Source organism: Aethalodelphis obliquidens, unplaced genomic scaffold, assembly GCF_003676395.1.
Source record: "Aethalodelphis obliquidens isolate GAN/ISIS:26980383/991018 unplaced genomic scaffold, ASM367639v1 scaffold107, whole genome shotgun sequence".
Classification (NCBI taxonomy): Eukaryota; Metazoa; Chordata; class Mammalia; order Artiodactyla; family Delphinidae; genus Aethalodelphis; species Aethalodelphis obliquidens.
In genome coordinates this window covers 1748120-1768153 of record NW_020838051.1, presented here as the reverse complement: position 1 = coordinate 1768153, position 20034 = coordinate 1748120, and the positions used below count along the sequence as shown (strand labels likewise).

Below are 20034 nucleotides of genomic sequence, written 5' to 3'. Positions count from 1 at the left end.
CTGCCTGAGGCCTAGCTGAGATGGGAATAGATTCCACGACCTTCTGTTAACTGGATCGTGTTTCCCCAGAGTGGTGCCGTTTCAAGCGCGGAGGGAATCCTCTAAGTTGGGTGAATGCGAGGCAGCTGGTTGTGGAACACCTGAAAGTATTAAAACAGAAGTGCGCACCCAGCTATCAGGAGGGAACGCGGCACCCTGGAAGGAAAAGAAAATGGAGCAGCAAAGATGTTCTAAGCTCTCGAGGGAAAATAATGGGGCGGCTGGTCGTTTAATGACTTTTAAGTAAATGTCAAAAGATGGTGTCAGGAAGGCATAAAAACCTAAGTGCAAAGTAGGTAGCACATTCGGAGAAGACCCAGTAAGCACCATGTGATGTTGTCCATACTTAAGTTAGGATGGAAAGAGAGGAATAGGTTAAAGTTGAGACCAAATTAAATTTTAAGAAACCAGTTTGCCAGCGAATGATGAGGAAAGTCAGGGTTCAGTGACATGTTGATCTTTGCATCTTAAACTTCAGTCCCAGAAGCTTTTCAGTAGTTTTACTTTACCATCTGTGGCCACTTGTGAGAATTTTAGAGGTTTGAGGCAGCCCCCCGACTTCAGAGTTTAGAAAGAAAATGTCGCTCTTGCTATAAATAGCAACATTCTGTCCCTAATTTATGGCTTTGAGAGATTCTGAAGGTATCGACTTTTCATTGGGGTAAACTGAGACAGGTTAATTCACAGTAAAAGGAACAGAAAGAATCCAGAGACTCCCAGTTCCTTCCTTCCACCCTCAAAGTTGAAGTGATAGCTCTCATAGCTTGACGAAATTTTGGTTGATTTATTTCTATAGCAGCTAATATCTACCATGTTAATAGGTGTCTTGGCAGAGATGTTATTTGAGTAGGAAAACCACAGTGGGGCATAGTGTTATCGTGGAAAACCCGTGGGACCATTATCTGGAAAGAAATGTTCTAATTCTTGCTCTGCCACTGACTCAGGAGCCTGGCCTTGGCTAAGTGACTGAACCTCACTGGGGTTCATTGTCCCCGTCAATAAAACACGTGGATTGTATAAGGTCATCTCTAAAGCACAGTTCCCAAACTGTGTGATCCTAATTTCCAAGGAAAAGGGATGAGCTTTTTAAAAGAAAACTACCAAATCTTTGGATAGGTATTTCCCGTAAGAGCCTTCTGACCTATTTTGGGAAGAGTGGAGGGGATACTCTAATCTAGGATAATGGAAGAAGCCTAATAATTGAAGTCTTTTCCTTATAAGGAAGCTCACAGAAGAGCTATATATAATTGTAGTGGAATGTGCTAGAAACTCAAGGCTCATTTGTAATGCCCAGAGACGAATCAGGTGGCAGGCAGTCTATCTTTAATGCCAACAACTAGAAGAGAGTTGTCACACAAAGGCCATTTCGACTTCTCCCTTTCTCTTGGTTCTTCCAGCTCTGGATAGAAGTCCGATTTTGGCAAGTGGTGCGGGAGTTTGAGAATTTAGCAAGGATGTGGGGATATTTTTAAGGTGAGAAGGAAGAAGAGTAAAGAGGCTTTATGCCCCTGAATGATTGGAGAACACTGCAGGGGAGGGCCACCTCCAGTGCTTACAGGCCCTGAGTGGGAGCAGCAGATGACTACACGAAGCCAGCTTGGGGTGGGGGGCCGTGGCAGCCCCGTCCACCCCGTCTATGCTGGCTCCGGAGGGGCAAGCTGACCGGCGCTGATTCAGTATACTTTCAAGACCTAGGGCTCAAACAGAACAGACGCGTGAACTATGCTGACCCACAGACTGCCACTTCGTGACGTTCTACCTGGCTACTTTGCAAACGGGACCGAAGTTTTGGACTAGAATACCGGGACAGGGACCAGAGAAAGAATATCCACGGAATTTCACGTTTACAGTATCTGTTAGAACCGCATCAACAAACTGTGGTTTCTGTGGGCACTGAAGCAGCTTTCTTTCGCGAATGTATCCCCACTAGTAAATGAGATGATCTTCCTTGTTTAAGAGGGAAGGCTAAAACTGCGTGTTACTCCAGAAGCAGTGACTTTATTTGAAATGAGGCCTGCTCAATCTCAGCACTCTTGACTTTCTGCGGCAGGTCATTGTTCGGTGGAGGAGGGGTGCTGTCCTGTGCGTTGTGGGAGGTTTACGAAAGCAGCACCCCTGGGCTCTCCGCACTAGATGCCAGCAGCACACCCCCCCCCCCCCCCCCCGCACTCCCTCCACACATGAGTTGTGACAACCAAACATGTTTCCAGACACTGCCATGTCCCCCAGGGGAGCAAAATGCGTCACCCTCTGTTGAAGACTACTGCTGTAAAGCATTTAGATGCCTGCATGGTCTTCATGCCTGTGCCCCAGTCCTCCAGACTTTACTATAAATGTTCTGGGGGGGCTGGGCATTGGTATTTTTGGTTGTTCTTAAGCATAACCAGGGTTGAGAACCACTAATTAGATGATCTTCTGGATCTAGAGTTGTCCCCCTTTCATCCGTGGGCCGTATTTCTCTATGCCCTTTAAAATAAGAGTTTTCTTGAGCTCAATCTTTACTTGAAACATGGCCTTGCACACAGTTAGCAAGTTTAACAAGAATAGCAAGCGTTCTAAATGGATCATGAGTTTATAAGGGCAGTAGTGCGTTGTGAAAGGTGAGATTAAAAAAAAAAAGAGATTCTTTTTGGCCTGAGATTATAGTTACATGGTTCCAAATTCAAAAGGTACGAAAGGACATAGAAAAGTCAGCTTCCTACTTTTGTCCACTAGCCTCCCCATTTTAAAATAAACGGCAACTTGTAATACTTTTGTCCGTACCTTTTTAAACTTCATTCCTTAGACAGCTTTCCATATCGTAACTGCAGAACTTCCTTTTTCTTTTTTATGGCTTCTGAGAATTTGTTTATATGAGTGTACTATATTCATTAGCCAACTCTCTGTTGACGGCTAGTAGGTTGTTTCCAATCTTTGCTGTGACAGCCTGTGCTACGCTGAATTACTGCATTCATCATTTCATGCGTGTGTGAGTATATATATAGGACAAATTCCTAAACATGGCATTTCTACACCAAAGGCTATGTGCATTTGAAATTTTGGTAAATATTGTCAGATTGCCTTCCATCGAGGTTGTCTGTCTATCCTCTCACTAGAAGTTTCTGAGAGTACCTATTTTCCTACACTTTTACCACATTGTTGTCAAACTTTTGATAAGTGAAGAAGTGTATCTAGATAAAAGTTTTTTCTCCTTGAGTAAAGAAATTTTTTAAATTGAAGTATAGTTGATTTATAAGATTATATTAGTTTCAGGTGTACAGCATAGTGATTCAGTATTTTTACAGAGTAAAATATTTTAACTTTAGCTTTTTATTATGGAAAATTGGAAGCATATACAGTACTAGAGAGAATAGTTTGATGAAATCCTGGGTTCATTATATTGATCTGCACGTGCTGTTTGTCTGTGGATGTTGTGTGTATGTGCAGTCTGTTAGATTTTCTTATCAATGTCATGCTTGTTTCAGAAGAAATACATTTTTTTCTGCACTAAGACCAGTTTATCTTTTGAACTATGTGTTCTTCAAAGATCTGGTAGAATCCACCCATGAAACCTTTTAAACCTAGTGTGTCTTGGGGACTGTTGCTTTTTGACAGGTTTCTCTAGTCTGTGGTATTGATCTGGATAGATTTTCTATCTCTTCTAGAATCCATTTTGATGTATTTCTCTAGAAAATTATCCTAGTCATCAAGGTTTTAAAGCCAGTTTGCAAACTGAGATAGTAATTAGTCTTAATTTTCTCTGTGGCTGATCCTCCTTTATTCCTTCTATATTCTCCCCCTCTTTTGTGATTAGATTAGTTGTTGGTTTATATGATTGGATTCACTTATTAGCTTTATGACTTTTGTTTTCTAGTTCATTAATGTCTACTTTGATTTTATTAATTCCCCCTCATGTGCTCAGTGTTATTTTTTTTCTTTTTGAATGGCAAAATTCATTTCTTCTTTGTTTATTTCAGTATTTAAGGCTACAGGCATTCCTCTGAACACTGCTTTAGCAGCTGATGTGTATAGTGTTTGATGCTTTTTCTCCCCAGCTCTTCTGCATCTTCAGGTTTTTATTCTTGTGTGAACTAAGACTTGATTTTTATTTTATTTTATTTTTTTATAAATTTATTTATTTATTGGCTGCGTTGGGCCTTCATTGCTGCGTGCGGGCTTTCTGTAGTTGCGGCAAGCGGGGGGCTACGCTTCGTGTGGCACGCGGGCTTCTCACTGCAGTGGCTTCTCTTGTTGCGGAGCATGGGCTCTAGGCGCACGGGCTTCAGTAGTTGTGGCACACGGGCTCAGTAGTTGTGGCACGCGGGCTCAGTAGTTGTGGCTCGCGGGCTGTGGAGCACAGGCTCAGTAGTTGTGGCACATGGGCTTAGTTGCTCTGTGGCATGTGGGATCTTCCCAGACCAGGGCTCGAACCTGTGTCCCCAGCATTGGCAGGTGCCTCCCAACCACTGCGCCACCAGGGAAGCCCAAGACTTGAGTTTTTAAATTTCCAGTAGAAGTGCACCCTGTATTTTAATTTTGTTGAGTTTTACTTTTGCTGCATTGTGATCAGAGAATGTTATCGGAATCATTTCTTTAATTTATTGATGTTTGCTTTGTAGTCCAATCTGTGTTCATTTCCTGTCACTGTTCCTTGGGCAGCAAAAAGAAGGTTGTGTTCTCTTCTCAGGTTACAGAGCTTCATATATCAAATCTACCATATTAATTATTTTATTTGAGTTTTCTATACCTTTGCTTTTTTTAATCTACTGGATCTGTCATGGGTCAAAAGAAGTTCAGGTCTCCTAATAATCCGATTCTGTTTCTCCAGTTATTGCCTATGGTTTTTGCTTTGTGCCTGTTAATGTTGCATTTGCTGCTTAGACATCCTTAACTGTCATTTCGAGATGCACGCTTTAGGGTACAGAGTGCTGCCCTTTGACTAGTTCAGTGCTTTTTGGCCTGGATTCATCCTTACGTGACATTGAGATCCGGAGCCCTATCTGCCTCTTGTTTTCATTTTCTGCTAGAGCATTTCTGAATTTCTTGAAATGTAGTATAAAGCTGGGTTTTGCTTTGTGAGTCAAACTTTTTCTTTTATGTGGTTAAGTTTAACCAGTTTATATTATTGATATGACAGATCTGTCATCTGTAACGATAAACATCTATAATTTTCTTTCACTTTATGTCTTTAATACCTGTAATTTTTCTACCATATTATATATCTTGCTTTGTTTTGTTATATTTCTTTCAGTAATTAGGTTGGAATTTTTGGTTCCAGGGATTATCTTTCTACTGATTTATTTAGACTTTCTTTGTCCAGTATGGTCACCACTAGCCAGCTGAACCTATTGAGCCCTTGAAATGTGGCTGTTGTGACTGAGAAACTGAATTGATTTAATTTACATTTAAACTTCAAAGTGACACTTGATTCAGTTAATTGGAAAACTTTTAAGTATGTTTAGAACAGTTTGGATATGTGAATCTACCTTAACTGTAAATTTGATGAAATCTAATTATAGGCCCATTATTTCTGTTAGAAATTTAGCTTTTGAATTGAGATGTAAGTATGACACACTGGATTTCAAAGACTTAATATAAAAATACTAAACTATCTCAGTATGTTTCTGTATTGATTCCACGTTGAAATGGTAATTTTGGGGGTATGTTGCATTAAATTAAACATCAAAAATTTCACCTGTTTCTTTTTATGTTCATATGGCTGCTAGGGAGTTTAAAATTACGTGTGTGGCTCACAGGTTTCTATTGGACAATGATATATTAACTCCTTATAAGGAGTAATAGAAATATCACATTTTAATGTTCAGAATAAACATTTATTGATTTTATTTCTCAGTTTAACTTTTACTCTTTTTTTCCTGTAAACCTGTTGCTCTCAGGAGTTTTGGACCAATTAACTGTCTTTGAATGGCAGTTAACGTTACCGTGGTTCTTTGTGACGTTTGCAAAAGCTTGAGGTCTTTCTGTTAAGTGGTTGTTAAGAATTTAAAGTTCTCTTAGTGATGTAAGAAAAGGAGAACTTGGACTGTATGACATAACTTAAAGATAGAACCTTCTGAATCTTGAATGAGTTCATAGGAAATGATTCACAGTTTCATCTGGACATGCTTTTCATCTTTCAGCTTTACCCTGTCCACTTCGGGTTCCTTCATTAATCACTCTGATCCGCTCCCTACAGACTGACTTTCTGTTTTATTTCCCAGTTGCTTTGCACCCGTCTTTTGCACAGCTGCACTTGTATTAAACATATTTGCTCCTGGCTCCTGTTCTTTGATTTTATTCTGAACTGTCTCTTTCCAGAGGGTAGGCACTCACCTGTTCTTTGTACCCTTTTCACAGCTTCCTCAGCTGTTTGCTTTCTGCCCAGAGTGGGCGCTTCATAAGTGGTGATTATTGACTCCATTTAAAGGCTGTTAAACATTATGTCACTTTAATTTAGTCAGTTGTTATATAGGTCTAAACTTCTGTAATGTCCCCACATTTAAATACAGCATCTCTGAAATAAAACCACCAGAAGATACGTTGTCTGACAATAGGTTGTCTGACAGCTCTGTCTTCTTTTCACAGAAAAGATTTCTCTCATAATTACACTGGTTCTCTGAACCTTGGAGCCTTTAGCTATTAGAAGGAAGCAACCAGTTTCCCTGTTTTTACTCTTCTTGAGGTTTGAAGGCCCAGCTGCCCTCTGTTTTCCTTTAGAAAGTATTTTAAGATTCCAGTATCCACTGCGAAGTTGACTTTGGTTGCAAATGACTGCTCTTCGGAAAGCCTTGAGTTTGTAAGTCACGCTTCTTAAAGCCTGATTACTACTGGGGAGAAGAGTGGTTTTGTTTCTGGAGAAAATGAGGAGAGTTTTTGGGTTTTGTTTTTTTTTAATTGTGTTAGGAAAAGAGAGAAGCAGTAGCATTTTGTTTCTGAGTGTGTACATTTTGTACCTTTACATATATGTACATGACACACCTTTTCTGTAAGAGATGATGTTCTTCTGTGAGGAGTTGCCAAGAATTAGACTAATCTGTTTAGAGACAGAGCTAATGATTCAGAATTAAAGGGGAAGAGTACAATTTCATTTAGGGTAAAGATATCTAACGTGGCTTAATGCACCCTGATCAATATTTAAATTTAAAGAAAGAATTGGCCTTTTGGGCCCTAAAGATCTGATATGACTGGATTTCAACATAACCTGGTTTATCAGGCTCTGAGCGTTTAAGGTGTAGTTCCAGCTTTGTTCGTTCTCTCGGCAGTTTTGTGTGCTTCTGAAGGAGAGACATGGCCACACGTCCTGACCTCTTGATGACTGAGTGGTTTCGTCCCAGTAAACTCTGGGAAGTTGATCAGATTGTTGGCAAGATTTGGGAAACCATGGTCTTATTACTGGATGGAATCAGAAAATATCACCATAAATTTTCATAAAATGAAATTCTATTATTTTACTTCCATGATTATCTGATTTACTTCCATGATTATCTGATTCCAGAGTTGGACAAATCCTTTTTTTTTTGAATGCCATAGTCTAAGACAGGTTATCGAACTATAGCCCGAGGGCCAGCCACCTGTTTTTGTGTTACAATTAACAGGCTGTATTTTTAAGAGTAGTTTTAGGTTCACAGCAAATACGGGCAGAAAGTACAGGGAACTCCCATACACCAGTGTGGGACATTTGTTACAGCTGATGAACCCACACTGATCCATCATTATCACCCAAAGTTGATAGTTTCTGTTAGCGTTCAGTCTTTGTGTTACATGTGCTCTGGGTTTTGGCAGCACCTATTTTTGTAAATAAAGTTTTATTGGACCACAGCCATGCCCATTCATTACATAGCGTATGTGGCTTCTGTACCTCTGCAACAGCAGGGTTGAGTAGTTGCCACAGAGACGATTTGGCCCACAAAGCCAAAATGTTTACCATCTGGCCCTTTACAGAAAGTTTGGACCTCTAGTCTGAGACAGTTTGGCTCCCTGTTAAAGAAGTGTGCAGTGATCGCTGTTAATTGGCATTTCAATGATAAAGCTTTGTTTGTCCGGCATGCTAGTAACAGTAAAACTTGGCTATCTGGAGTGTGACTTTTGGGGTAGCTAGGACTCTGCCAGGTGATCGGTGGCTTACCTATAGGGTATGTGCCCCTGTGTGGAATTACCATGTGAAAGGCTTGGAGGGATTTTATAGCTTTAATCTCTAGGGCTGTCACCAAAGTTTAAGTGTACCGGTTTCTCCACAGCCCTGCCAAAATGAGGTTTTATGACTTCAATTGTATAGTAGGTAACATAGAAGCTAAAAGTTCTATCTTTTCCCCTTGTGGGTTTATTTTGTGCATTTTGGTGTGTGTGTGAAGTGCCCTTGACCATTTAGTAACTAGACTCGGGAGTTTTAATCATTTGCGTGCACTCCCTGTGTCTACTTGGCATAGTAAGCTATTGTGCTGTATATCTATTGTTTCCTCTTGTGCTCCCTTCTTTGGTAAAGTAATTATCAAAGTATACAACTAAAGGCGTTCGGAAAGAATATCACCTCTAATTCTTCCATCCATTTTTTGGTGATAGCGTTACATCTTTTGCCCATATATTCACATATGTTGACACTGATTATTGGTTTCCTTTTCATTTAGTGCACAGTCTGAGTTTTAATATACCCAGTCATTTGCAATGCTTTTATCATGGTCAGATTTATCACCTAGAGCAGTATGTAAACTGTCACTAAATCCCTCTGGAATTTGTTGCCATCTCTGTTGGGACGTTTGCAGTCAACTCACTTTTACTCTGTTCTGCTGTCCATTTGCATAGCAGCAACTATTAAGACCTCCCGTCTTTCTGTCTTGTTGCTGCTTTATCACAAAGTTCACAGAATAGTTTATATTTGTGGATTCTCTCTGAAAGGACAACTTTTCTGATTTCGACTAAATATCATACGCTAACTTTTGCCTTGTGATTTCTGTGAAAATTTGGTGACGGCAGCTCCTTATTTATTAGTTTAGATGTTTAGAAATTCTCGCTGTTCTTGCCCACTTATTCTTCTTGGTAAATTAGCTAAACTTATAGAAAATGTGCTAAGGGAACTGTGGATGGGGGGGTACCTGGCGTTTATTGAAACTAGCCTGGAAGCATCTTCAGGTAGCCCGTTTCACCATATTTGTGGCAGAGCTGGGTTTGATTGCCCTTCATATCCCTCGAGGAGAACTCCTTTCCTAGTCATTGTCTCATCTTGACTGAGATTATTCTTTCTGCTCTAATGAATGGCACAAAAATTACAGCAAACTATTTATTATATATTACACAGGTCGATATTTACATTCCCTGTGATTGAATATTTGGGGTTCTAACTTGGTAGATTATTTCCCTAAGCATCACCCAAGCAGTTGTGATTTTATTTTCAGTCTTAGACTTGACCTCTGATTCCACTCAACCATTTGAGTTGTACGAGTGTTTCTTTCTTACTAGGGCATGGAAGTCAGTATATAATAGTTTCACTGTTGGGAATAAATTGCTACGTATCTCTTAACATTTTCTCAAAGCATGAAGTTAAGTATTCCCATGTGTTGTTGGCCGGAAGACAGTAGGGCCCTTTGAAACATGTAACATACATACCTTTTCCCAACAAATTATTACATCTTCATTGACCAGAGCATATTCAGGGTTTACCTGAACCTTCCCTTGGATCTGTTCTAGAAGAGTCCAGTGTTTCCTTAAGCTTGGTAGCAGATGCTCCTTAATACTTGACTGTGCACTTTGTATAAATCTGGTTAATTTCTCCTCTTCTGAGAAGAAATAGAAAGCAAAGTATCATTGCTATATTAACATTCCTATATTGGTCATGTAATGCGCTCAAGTGTGGTCAGTTTCCTAGGAGGCTGCAACAAAACTCAAACATGAAAATAGAGACTAAAAATCGATGGGTCAGTGAAAAAGTTGGGGATGCTTAATAGCCACTGTCTGAGCCTGAGGAGTTCTTTGGTTTATTCCCTTGTTGAATTTCCTGTGATTAGATGCTAGTCAGTGGATCTCAGTCCTGGGTGCTTGTGAGAATCATCTGGGGGAGCTTCTAAAGCTAGTGCCACCTGTCCCCCCACCCTCACCCTGTAGAAGGCAATTACATCAATCTCTGAAGGTAGGGTCTAGGTGCTGGTATTTTTGACTTACCCAGCTGACTGTAATGTGCTTCCAGAGTTAAGAACTGTGTTAGATGTGGTAAAAATTTTTCCCAAGAGCTGTGAACCACTTTAGGGGATAAAGTCTGTGAGATGCTGAAGGTTAACACGTAAGGAGTTTAGGAGTCCATCAGCATTTTTTTTTTTTTTTTTTGGCCGCGCCGTGCAGCTTGAGGGATCTTCGTTCCCCAACCTGGGATTGAACCCGGACCCTCAGCAGTGGAAGCACTGAGTCCTAACCACTGGACCGCCAGGGAATTCCCAGGAGTCCATCAGCATTCGTTGAACTTTCTGGATTCGGAATGGAGTGGAAACTGAGAAGCATTGGGGAATTGTCGAGGCTTAGTTTCTGCCTTTGAGGGGCTTATAGATAAATGAGAAGTCGAGACAAATATGTCAATATATATATAGGCTGTCCAGAATGTATGCATCCCATGAGTTTGTGTCATGCTTTCTCTACCTCTCCCTTGGAGGTTCGTGTAATAGAGGTGGTTTCTGGGTATGTGTGAAGTGTTAACCCAATTGTCCTTTATCCAGAGCATCCTTGGAGGCTTTCTTTGTTTCTTTCTTAGTTTTTTGGTAGAAAACCACTATAATGTATGTACTCTTTTTCTTGATTTCTAGCTCCTTTCATTGGCTACTCACTCCTAGCAGTGCTCTCTCCACAGTTGTCCCAGAATGTACGTTAGGCAAGGTTGGTGTAGGATAAATAACTGTAAAGTATACAAACCAGAATCTTATCCTCGTAGATTGATTCAGTGGGATCCTGAGCTTAACGATCATCTGTCCAACCTCCCCAGTTTACACATGAGAAAGTAGAAGCCCCGAGTAATGAAGAGACTGCCCAAAGCATCAGCTAGTTGTTGACCTAACATCTTGGCTGCCTCTTCCAAAGTGAGCCAGAAATTATTCTTTCTAGGAGGTGAAGGGAACTTATATTTGTGTACCGCTCTCCACCAGACACAATAGTAGTCAGATGTAGCTGTAATTCTCACAGCATCCAGGTGAAATAGATGTTTCCATTTTTTGGATGAAGACGCTGAAGCTTAGATGATTTAAATATCTTGCCTAAGGAAAGTTAGGAGCAAAACCACAGTTAAAATGCAGGTCGATTGAGCTTTTAAACGTATGCTTTTTTTCTTTCAACTTAACATACCATTTCTTACCACATAATATACCATTTGCCACAGTGCAATTCTTTCTAGCAAACAGAGTCTCTATTAGTAATGCTTGGGGTCTTGTCTAAATTTGTTCTTTTAGACAGTCTGGAAATTGCATAATCTAATGTTTGTCTAGTCTTATCATTTCGGAGCTATCAGATTGCTACCTCCTTCATTTACTTACACTAGAAACAATTTTTATTCTGAGGACCTACACTTGTTAGTTTATTGTCTTGTTAGCCTATCGTCTCTCTCTGGAAATATGATAACGGGTCTATGTGGACTTGTACCCAAGGCTTGGTTTCTGGTGCCTACCACCAGTGCGAGCTTGGGCAAATCACTTAATCCCACTACACTTCGATGTCCTGATCTACAAAATGGAAACGATAGCATCGAATCATAGGCCTGTTGCACCCATGAACTCGAGAACATGCAGCACGGCGCATGGCACATGGTAGGTGCTCAGTAGATGTTGGCTGTGCTTTTGTCATGGGAAGTTAGTGACACAGCATTATCCTGGACAAAGTCAGCTTCCTGCTAAGAATGAAAACTGCATAGGGAGCTCTTAACCTCGAATGTTAATTATCTTAAAGTTTGTTGGCTGAAGGTCCCAGCCATATAAACTGATCATTTTCCAAGAAACGTAGCACTTTCAGCTCGTTTGTGCTTTGAGCGTGACTGGCTTTGGATCTTCTTCATTCACTGTAATGGTTAACTTAAGGTTTTGCCTCAATTAACCTCAACGATGAGTACAGTGTGGTGTTTACTTAACTGTTCCTGCTTCCATGACAACAAGACATTCTGTAATCCACCGTTAGGACTAGATCCTAAACTCCTTTCTGGAATTAGGACGATGTGGATCTGTGTGGTGTTAGCTGGTCAAAGCTCTATTTGTGATGTCAGTTCTCAACACATCCTTGCCTTTTCTGTCCACTCGCTGGCCTGACACACCATATTGACAATTACTGTCACTTTCCCTCACCTTCCTTGTCTACCTTTTGGCTCTTCTTCCCCTAACTATAAGGATTGGAATACCCCTAACCAGATATACAGAATGAAGTGATCTATTAGAGGAATTTACCATTACCAGCAAATGTCATCTTGAACCCCTGAATTTTATTTGCTATTGTAAGTTTATACTGCAACTTACTAGGTATTTTAATTTTCAGTTCTAATCAGGAAATATTAAACACCTGCAATGTGCCAGGTATTGTGCTGATGGACTGTTCAGTTTTTTGAGGAATCTTGGGATCCATGGGACATAGACCTCAGTGACTGGGGGTGATGACAGAGGGGTTGCCCAAGCCAAGGGCACAAATTGTGGGCCCACGGTGGAATCTACTCACAACTTGGTTTGGCCTTATGTGGCATACAGAGGGGCAGGTTTCTCACTAATCTGTTCATGGATACATATATTTCGAAAGAGTCAACAAATAGGATCTCTAAAGAGAGAGGATCAAGGTACTAGTGGCTGTCGCTCATGTTCCCTCAGCACAGACATAGATCTCCTTCAGGGGAGGATCCAGTAACCCTCACTTACCTTAATTAAGAACCCTGTCGCGATCACCCTGTACCCTCTTTTCTTACAAGAGCGGCAAAAACCATTACATGAAGGGTAGCATGGGCTTCAGCCCCCATTAGGAAGTTCTGCATATAGTAGCACGTTCTGTATGAGATTTTTGTTTGTTTTTAGAATAGAATGGCTCTAGTAGGGTGTTTTTCTTTAAAATAATAGAACGGCTCTAGTTATAGGAAGACCTTTTTCAGAAGACTGCTTTTTTCTTTAAAAACTCATTTTATTTTTTAAAAATTGAAGTATAGTTGATTTACGATGTTGTGTTAATTTCTGTTGTACAACAAAGTCATTCAGTTACACATATATACATTCTTTTTAAAAATATTCTTTTCCATTATGGTTTATCATAGGAATTTTTTTAATATTTACTTTTATTTATTTTCTTTTATTATTTTTTTGGCTGCTTTAGGTACGTGGACTTCTCTCTAGGTGTGGCATGCGGGTTTTCTCTCTCTAGTTGTGGCACGCAGGCTCCAGAGCACGTGGGCTCTGTAGTTTGCGGCACGCAGGCTCTCTGTTGAGGTGCGCAAGCTCAGTGGTTGCGGCGCACGGGCTTAGTTTCCCCGCAGCATGTGGGATCTTAGGTCCCTGACCAGGGATTGAACCCGTGTCCCCTGCATTGGAAGGCAGATGCTTTACCACTGGGCCACCAGGGGAAGTCCCTATCATAGGATATTGAATATAGTTCTCTGTGCTGTACAGTAGGCCCTTGCTGTTTATGCATTCCATGTATAAAAGCTCACATCTGCTCACCTCAACCCCCCACTCCAGCCCTCCCCCGACCCCCTCCCCCTTGGTAACCACCAGTCTGTTCTCTATGTCCTTGAGTCTGTTTCCATTTCGTAGATAGGTTCATTTGTCATATTTATAAAAATTATTCATTTATTTTTGGCTGCGTTGGGTCGTTGTTGCTGTGCGTGGGCTTTCTCTAGTTGCTGCGAGCAGGGGCTACTCTTTGTAGTGGTGCGTGGGCTTCTCATTGTGGTGGCTTCTCTTGTTGTGGAGCATGGACTCTAGACACGTGGGCTTCAGTAGTTGTGACACGCGGGCTCAATAGCTGTGGCTCACGGGCTCTAGAGCACAGGCTCAGCAGTTGTGACGCAGGGGCTTCGTTGCTCCGCGGCATGTGGGATCTTCCCGGACCAGGGCTCGAACCCGTGTCCCCTGCATTGGCAGGCGGATTCTTAACCACTGTGCCACCAGGGAAGTCCCCATTTGTCATATTTTAGATCCCACATATAAGCGATACCGTATGGTATTTGTCTGTCTGACTTCATTCAGTATGATAATCTCTAGGTCCGTCCATGTTGCTGCGCATGGCATTATTTCGTTCTTTTTATGGCTGAGTAGTATTCCATTGTATATATGTACCACATCTTCTTTACCCATTCATCTGTCGATGGGCATTTAGGTTAATTCCACGTCTTGACTGTTGTGAATAGTGCTGCTATGAACATAGGGGTGCATGTATCTTTTTGAAGTATAGTTTCGTCCAGATATATGCCAAGGAGTGGGATTGCTGGATCATATGGTAATTCTATTTTTAGCTTTCAGAGGAACCTCCATACTGTTTTCCATAGTGGCTGCACCAACTTACATTCCCATCAACAGTGTACGCGGGTTCCCTTTTCTCCACCTCCTCTCCACCATTCGTCATTTGCAGACTTTTTAATGATGGCCATTCTTACTGGTGTGAGGTGATACCTCATTGTAGTTTTGATTTGCATTTCTCTAATAATTAGCGATGTTGAGCATCTTTTCACGTGCCTATTGGCCATCTGTATGTCTTTGGAGAAATACCTATTTCAGTCTTCTGCTCATTTTTGGATAGGGTTGTTTGCTTTTTTTGTTGTTGAGTTTTAAAAACTTTTTAAAGTTTTAAACTTTAAAAACTTTTTAAAGTTTACATAGGAAATCCCTATGTAAATATGCAGTATTGTAATTTATTTGACTATTCCCTTATTGTTGGATACTTAGGTTGTTTACAGTGTCTCTCCCAAACCTTTTATTTGGAAAAATTTCAGACCTCAGGAAAAGTGATAAGAACAGTAAACACCCATGTTTAGCACCTAGATTCACCAGTTACTTTGCTATATTTGCTTCTTCCCCCTTGCATCCATCCCTGTCCGTATCTCCTTGCCTCCCTCTCTGTATACACCTTTTTTGCTGAACCATCTTGAGAGTAAGTTGCAGATGTAATGACTACCTCTACATACTTACATATATATCCTAAGCATGAGAGTACTTTCCTAATAGCCACGGTACAGTTATCACAGCGAATTTATCATTGATTTATAATATAATTGAATATTCACATTTCCTCTAATGGCTCATGGCTCCTGTATTGGATAGCTGGGGTCTAGAACATACTCAGGAGGCACTGTGGCCCCAGGAGGGGCTTCTACCTCAGTAATGCAGCACCAGGGATAGAGGGCAGGAGTGAGAGGTAGGAATGGCTGGGTGAAAACTGGAGAATGAACCAGAAGTCTGCAAACAGAAGGGTTACCCTCCATCCTGATCATCAGAACATTAATAGGCAGGCACTTACCCCTAGGCCAAGTGAAGGGCAAGGAGGGGGTTCTTCTCTAAAGACCCTGAAAGAACTGTTTAAGGAGAATAAGGGAAGCTGGTGTGGTGTTAGGACCCCACCCAAAAGCCCTATGTAATCAGGTGTTTTGGGTGCTCACTTAGTCCTTAGGCTGCCTCACTGAACAAGCAAGGATCGCCTGCCGTCTGAGGGAAGCCTACAGCAAGAGAAACTAACATAAATAAATGGCCCAACAGTGACTCCAAAGAAAACAAATTCAGGTAGTAGAAGAGTGCTTTAAAGTATAATTTGAGAAATAAATCATCTTGTACACCTCCTTCTGAACATCTTGGGGCAGATGGTGTTTTCCAAAGATGGCTTTTCTATGATGTGCCCTTGCCAGCCCTCCACCAACGCAGGGGGTCTGATCCCCTCCCCCGGAGTCTGGGCAGGCTGTGGTTGCTTAGAACAGTTGAGTATGGCAGAAGGGGACTAGCTGTGTGACTTCTGCGGCTGGGTCATAAAAGGCCATGCAGCCTCTGCCTTGTTACTGAAGCCATACAGGAATCCAACCAGCCCAAGGCCGCCATGCTGTGAGGAAGCCCATGGTGAGGCCACCTGGCGATGCTTCAGTGGGCGATCTCAGTCAGTAAGCAATCGGCCCAAGGGTCAGATATGTGAGCTGGAAGCCTTCAGGTAGTTCCAGCCCCCACGGTCCAGTCACTCTTCCAGCGTTTAAGTTTTCCCAGCTGAGGTCCCAGACCAGCCTTCCCTCCTGTGTCTTATCTCAATTCCTGACCCACAGCATCTATGAACATAATAAACAGACATTGGGCTGAAAGAAATAGTGTAATAGCTGCATGTTGTTGGGGCATTGAGTTTGATAGGGAATGAGGTGTGTGTGAAACACCTGATCTTTGGCTCTTTGGCTCTGAAGTTTCTGACTTGCTGTTAGTAATAATAACCCAAATGGGCCGGCCTAGAGTGGATGCAGCCTCAAGTTTGGTAGACCCCAAACCCACTACCTATTTTGATCTCTTTAAATTCAGGAATAAGTTTTCCCAAACACAGGAAAACTGTTAAACTTCCCAGGCAGTGAAACACTATTTCTGGACATGGAGTAAAACAAACATTTTCAAAGTATAAATGAAGCTAAAGAAAGAGGGGGGATTCTTTTGAAGGATATTCACAATCATTTGGTAGCTCTCCATTCACACTTACGGTTGTGTCTTCTGCAGGACTATTCAATTAATTATTGTTTATAGCCCTGGTAAGTTTGAGAATAAATTACTTATGCTAAAATTCAGTGTTGTCAGGAGATTGAAATCTTATAAATACAACTGAAGAAAAATCAAAGAGCTGCCCCTGAAATATTATTTTCTCAGTTATATTTTACCCATATTAACATGGCTAATGGTAAAAATACATTGTAAACTCAAACATTTAATTGACAGTAATTAGAAAAAGCAGCATTATCAGAATGAGCTGATCATTCTGTTGGGTTTTAGTGCCTTGCTAGTAATTTTTCCGTTTTTTGCCCTCCTTTTCCACTCCCTGATTCCCTTGCTTACCCTCCTAAAACATTCCCCACCAAGCCTTAAAGCTGAAAGATGTGGATAAAGATAGCCTTCAAGTAATCCAGGCAGGAGACTACATTTTTGGGAGTTATGTGCTCAGCTCTCTGCTTTAATTATAAGATACATTATCAGGTCATTTCATTAACCGAAGAAATAATTATTTTTTCTGCTTCCTGTAAATTAGTGGAAAAGAGGATTTAGAGATTCACCAGAAATATATGCCACTGTGGAAACCAGGTATAAAGAATAATGTCGGAACTCTTGCTCTCAGAAGGCTGCTCAAATGCTCCTTTCTTATCAGAGACCGTCCCTGAGAGGGCTCCCCGTATTAAATCAGAAGTCATGTATGGAAAAAAAACAAAACAAAACTCATTTGTGTATACTTACTGCTCTGTGGTGACCGAAATGGGAAGGAAATCCAAAAAAGAGGGGATATATGTATACATATGGCCGATTCACTTCGCTGTGAATCTACTGAAACTAACCAAACATTGTAAAACAACTATACCCCAATTATAAAAAAAAGTCATTTGTGTTTCTGTGTCTGTTTATCCTGTGTCTTGGTGAACTGGAAAGCCATTTAGAACCTTTCTAGACAAAGCCAGTCGTACCTTTTGCAAATGTAGTAATTGTCTCTGACTTCTCAATGAAAGGGCGAAGTATGAAAAACAAACAAAACAGAAGAGAATTAAAGGGTCATCAAAAGAGGAAGAAAAACTGAAGAAATACACAAATGTATCTAAGCCAGTGACTTATTTGCGTTCACGAAATCAGAATTTTCCATGCCTCTCACACACTGCTTCTTCGTCTTTTTCTGAACTGATACTAGGGAAAATTTTAATCGGTAAATTTGAATAAGATGAAGTATATGGAGAAATGCAGAATAAAAATAGAAAATCAAAATTAAGGAATGCAGAGAAGCCAAGTAAGCGGGGGAAAAAATGAAGTCAAATGACTGGGAAGAATAACTGGAAAATACTCAATATGCCAGAAGCCTTAGAAAAACAGAACCCTTTTGAGAGGACATCCAGTTAAAACCAAAAGTTTCTTTTTGGTAGGTTAACTAAAAACAAGATTGTTTGAACCCTTTGATTTAAACTGAATATTTAACATTAATACATAAGATAAAATACTTTCAACTTATATGAGGAAAACCACAGGAAGGTTAAAACAAATCAGGCATTTCATATTTATTTTTAGGCTTACTAATTAACTAAAAAAGACTTATCCCCCTGTTTAAGCTGATGTATAATTAAGGTATCTGAGTACAAAGAATTCGTCTCTAAAGCTAAATTAGAATGTAGGAGGCAAAACCTGAGATTTTGCAGGTACTCTTTCTCTTAAAAATACAAACTTCTGAAAGTATTCTCTATTCTTCTAGTAAATCGTTGAGACACTCCCACAGGTGAGGCAGTCTAATCAGTGCCACGGGGGTGGGGGCGGGGGTGGAGGTGGGGGGGTATAGAGACAAAGTTTCTTTCAACACTAGTTTATGAAAGGCTGATAATCCAAGAAGCCTAGAATAAAATGCTGCCTTGAAATGTTGGTTATTTCAGGCCACGCCTAGTAGTTAGTTGAGTCTTCCAGTTAGTGCAGAGTTGACCAATGGAAACACCAAGGCCTTTTATTTTAAAATAAATAAAATTGGATGGTAGGGACACGGAACATACTTTAATCCTTTTTTAATTATGTAGAATCATCAGATGAGCACAGGCGACCGCGCTGAACCAGAATGCAGTCACGCTCTCAGGGCTTAGCGTCAGACTGTTTGATCTGGCACCCCATGGCCTTGGGCTGCGCTGCTTTATACAAGCCGGCATCATTAGTGATTGCGATTTAATGAGCCCCCTCTTCTCAGTTTTAAGAACCTGTTCGTGTTAAATGTTGAGCGCTTTTTAACCCTTGCTGCAACCTCTGCGAAATCGGTCCTGTTCTTATTTTATAGATGGTTACACCGAGGCTTCGACGTGTAATGACACTTGCCGGTGTTCACGAAGCCAGTGGATGCTCAGGACAGGATTCAAAGCCAAGTCTAACTCTGGCATCTGATCTCGGCATTACTGTCCTGCCGGACTGCGGTCTTTTAATCTGAATTCTGAAGTCCAAAAAGCTCAAAAAATTGAAGTTCTTTTTTTATACCTGCTGCCCAAACTAAGTCCATGGCAAAACCTAGCCTGCAGTGATCTGGGGGCCGTGGTCTTCCCCTGCTCAGTGTCGACGTTCACAGATTGCGCTGTAGCTGTACTGTGTCTGTAGAGTAGACTGTTTCACGCAATGGAGGCACGTACTCTTTCTAAAACTGAAAACCTTTCAATTCTGAAAGCCGTCTAGCCCTGTGGATTTCCAGAAGAGACGTGCACCTGACTGCCTCTCACCACCTGGCACCTGCCAGACCGCTGTCACTTCCCTGACCCTCCCTCTTCACCCTACTCCCACCCCCAGCCCCACGCCCCCCACCATGCTGTTGATGTGCTGCTCCTCGTGTGCTCTGGATGTGGAAGTTTAAGCATGTCAACTTTCAGTACCCCTAAAAACTCAGATAATTTTTCAGAATCCTAAGGTCACACTGCTATTTCCAGTTCCAATTCAACACTACAGGGTTCTCGCTTCTTCCACATTCCCTAACTTCCTTCTCCGCCATCATTTTTTTTGTGCTTTTTTTTTTTTTTTTTTTTAAATGTCCTTTCTATTTAACCAGGGTACAAGGTATTTCTCCTGGTATGTGCAAACGTACATGCACATTTTAACTTAGATAATAGGTCCTTCATTTTATAATGAGGTTCATGCTGAGTTTTGAAATACCAGCATTTTTAGTGCACTTAAAATGATTCATCCATAAAAATTATATACAGAACATTTTAGGAATTATATATATATATAATCTAAAGCAGCCTGAATCACCTTAAGTGTTAATCATCTAAGGCCAAATGAATGTGTATGGAGTAAGTGTTGGAAGGTCATTGCTGAGGTATTACACTCCTCTTGCTTTTTGGAGTATTTCCCTTAGGAGAAAGGG

The 20034-nt window shown here is 41.0% G+C and overlaps 1 protein-coding gene across 3 annotated transcripts in view; it reads left to right on the top strand.

The window, feature by feature from the left end:
- Positions 1–20034, top strand: part of PDK3 (pyruvate dehydrogenase kinase 3) — a 128895-nt gene that overhangs the window by 62866 nt on the left and 45995 nt on the right. The gene's annotated exons all lie outside the window — the stretch shown is intronic.